Consider the following 3,791-nt stretch of genomic DNA (forward strand, 5'->3'; position numbering starts at 1 on the left):
AAATCCAATTATTATTATCCTTATGATAAGAGTCATGGAGACATTACATAGCATACTTCAAGAGAAGCAAGAGTTTATATAACCATCCTATCATGAACAGTACATTAAAAGGAGACGAATCTGGATAATTTCCTATAAAACTATTATGAGTCAAAAATTCCCACTTTATCTCTTCTTATTTAATATAATGCTCAACACTTTAGCTGTTAGACAAGAGAAAGGCATAAAGAGGATAAAAATAGAAAAGGAAGAGCTCAATCTATATGGATTTTAAGTTAAGGTCTTTGATCTTTTACCTTGTACCCCCCCCCAAAAGTCAAATAAAACTGTATCAAGGACCTTAATTTAAAACCTGAAACACTGAAACTGCTGGAGGAAAACACAGGGAGAGAAACCAGGATAAGTGAGAACTTCCTGTGCAGGACACCTGAAACACAGCAAGCAGCCCCAGACATCAACAGAATGGCTACATGAAATTAAATAGTGTCTGCAGAGCAAAGGCAGAGCACACAGACAGCCCCAAGTGCGGCACAGTTTGTTACCAGTGTACTTCAGACAAGGGGCCCACATCTCCAGCACTTACAAAGAATTGAGAAATTAAATACCAAGGAAATCAGTCTGGAAATTAAAAGATGGGCGAATGAATAAACCATTTTTTTTAAAAGATGCAGGAATGGCCAATAACTATTCTAAAAAGTGTTAAACGTTCCTGCTTGTAGAAACATGGTTCAAGAATGGAGGTGGGGGAATTCTGAGTGCCTGTGAGAAAATGCCAGGAAAACACAAGAGTCTTGTGGCCTCAGTGTCTTCCAAAACATGGAGTTGTTCTTAGAATGTGTTTTCCTGCTCCTCCCACGTGTAGTGGATAGGTGTGAGTTTACTTCATCTGTTGTTATTCAGGCCTCTGCAGTGGTAAAACATGTTTTTGTCATACGTGGCTTCTCCTTGTTGTTGCACACGGCTTGAACTCATGAGACCTTCACTCAGGTGACCTTTCTTAACCCTTAGGATACAAATCGTCTGAAGCTCTGAATAAAGTTAACTGTTGTGTGGGATTTTAGTCCACTTCACTTTTAGACTCCACTCTCCCAGGTTCATGCCACCAACCAGAGCTGTAAGCAAGCGGCACTACATGCCATAGACGGCTATGAGATGAGAGAATGGGGACCAGCACAGAAGGAGGTGAAGGAGCCTAAGGGGGCAAACCAGCGACTACATAAAGCAAAACCAGGGAAGGCTTTGCCTTGTGTTGAGCTTGTGTAACATTTTTTTGAAGGAACGAGGGGCACAAGGATAACCTGGCTTCCAGAAAAAGGAGCTTTCGATGGAGATGGGGCACAGTTGAAGTTCTGTCCTTACTGGAGCCCCCTTTTAAATATATATCTTCCCTTGCCTGAAGATGATCCTGAAGCATGGCTTGAGGAATTGGATAATCCTCTCCACTTCCTGGTGAGGATTTAGGAGAGCCTTTGAGAATGCGAAGTTTACAACCTAGGCAAGCTAGGTCACCACAGGGAAATGGAGGAATTCATCTCCTTTGTCCTCCCTGGCTCCTGAGCTGCTCTTGGTATTTCCAGTGCAATTTCAGCAAAATCAAATTATTGACCTCATTAGGCACTAGCCAATCTATCTAAAACTCTAGAAGCAGAGGTGGTATTGGGCAGTCCTCACACATTATCCCAAGAAGCAAAGACAGAAGTATATCTATTGAATCGATTGTATCATGTAGATCTTTCACTCACTGCCTTTCAGTTTACTCAATAAATTGTCTCCTTACAGCATGAGCAGATAAACCTTTGGAATGGATCCATTTACACCACGAGGACAACAATGCAAAATGCTTACCTTACTCTTTTCGCTTGATTCATAAATCAGGAGAGGATTCAATATCAGCAGTTATATGGATTTGATTCTTACTGAATTACATTGCACTTAACTAGCAATCAGCTTTTAAGAGCGACACAGAACTCTATGGGTTTTCAAATTTTATTTGCAAATTACTATGGAAGGATAGGAAATCATTATCCAACTGGCAAGCTATGGGATTTTTCTCATACAAACTAAATTTGTGATAAAAAAACACAAAAACTCCAGACTTCTCTCATTCCACAAGCGGATATTCATCTCATTGATGGTTTATCTAAGGGCAGGAGGGATCCATGGTCCCAGATGTTCATCAATATATTAACACTTCTTTTCCTCAGCCCAAAAGGTGGAACTAGCTGTTTTGATTCATCTATTACATTTCATTCACAAACTGTCAGATCTTGTTAAAGATTCTGCTTATGTTGTAGGGATATATCCAGCAGTAGCCTCATCCTTGCACACACTCCAACCTTCCTGATCATTGCAGAAAGACTTCTCCAGAAGAAAACCGGGAAGGAATATGTGTTTGTCATTGCAGCTTAATCCACTGAAATATTATGGCTCCCTCTCTGGCTCCTCCATCCCCTGGCCATCAAGGACAGCAGCAGAGAGCGAGGAGACAATAGAAGATAAAAAAAAAAAAAAAAAAAACAACCTCCAGGAAAGGGCAAAAGGAGACACGGGCCCTCATCATCAGAAATCAAGTCTGTCCACCTGGGGCCAGGTTAGGGCCCTATGCAAAAAGGGAGAAGTTACTTTACTAATGACTCTGTTTATAACTGGACCTTGAGACCATACTAGACTTAACTCATCTGGAGAAGGGATTGCATTTAAGTTTTCCTTGGGATTTAGATCACTTCCTATTTGCATAGGACATCATAAAATTTGTATTCCTACAAGAAGGCACATAAGGACTTATGTTTAACCAGACACCAGAACTCTAAGAATATGGGTCTCTGTGTTTTTCAGGCCAACATAACAGTGTAACTAATAGTGCTGGACATAGTTTGGATGTCTGTTCTTGGTGGTACAGTATTGCACACAATGTTTTTACTGATCAGTTCAGTGTTTAATTGTGGGTGTTTGCCTCTGCTTCCATCAGTCACTAGATGAAGGTTCTAGGATGGCATACAAGGTAGACGTCAAGTTCATTATCAGGAATGGGCATTTAAGGTAGTCTCTCAACTATTGCTTAGCTTGCCAGTTGGTATCATCCTTTTAGATCGTTACAGGTATCACCGGTGCCAGATTTCTCTTCAAACCTATGACTCCCTCTATTATAGTATTTCTCATCCTGTTCTCCTATTATACCCCCACTCAACCTTCCTGTTCCCCCATGACCTACTCTCTCCTCCTCTTCTCCCTCTCTCTTCCCAGCTCCCACTCCCCACCTCCCGCTGTGTTCCCAATCTGTTCAGGAGATCTTGCCTCATTCCTCTTCTCTGGGGTACCATGCATATCTCCCTTAGGTTCTTTGCTGTTTCCCAGACTCTCTTTTTCTTTCTTTCTTTCTTTCTTTTTTTTTTTTTTTTTTTTTTTTTTTGGTTTTCCCAGACAGGGTTTCTCTGTATTGTTTTGGAGGCTGTCCTGGAACTCATTCTGTAGACCAGGCTGGTCGGGAACTCACAAAGATCTGCCTGCCTCTGCCTCCAGAGTGCTGGGATTAAAGGCATGTGCCACCACCGCCCGGCGTTTCCCACACTCTCTGTCAGTGGTATTGCACATTGGAACTATCCTGATCCATGTCTAAAATCCATATACGAGTACATACCATGCTTGCTTTTTGTGACTGGGTTACCTCATTCAGGATGGTTTCTTCCAGTGCCACCCGTTTGCCTGCAAATTTCAAGATCCCGTTATTTTTTTTCTGCTGAGTAGTACTCCATTGTGAAAATGTACCACATTTTCTCTATCCAATCTTCAGT

This window comes from Mesocricetus auratus, unplaced genomic scaffold, assembly GCF_017639785.1.
Source record: "Mesocricetus auratus isolate SY011 unplaced genomic scaffold, BCM_Maur_2.0 Super-Scaffold_4256, whole genome shotgun sequence".
Taxonomy (NCBI): domain Eukaryota; kingdom Metazoa; phylum Chordata; class Mammalia; order Rodentia; family Cricetidae; genus Mesocricetus; species Mesocricetus auratus.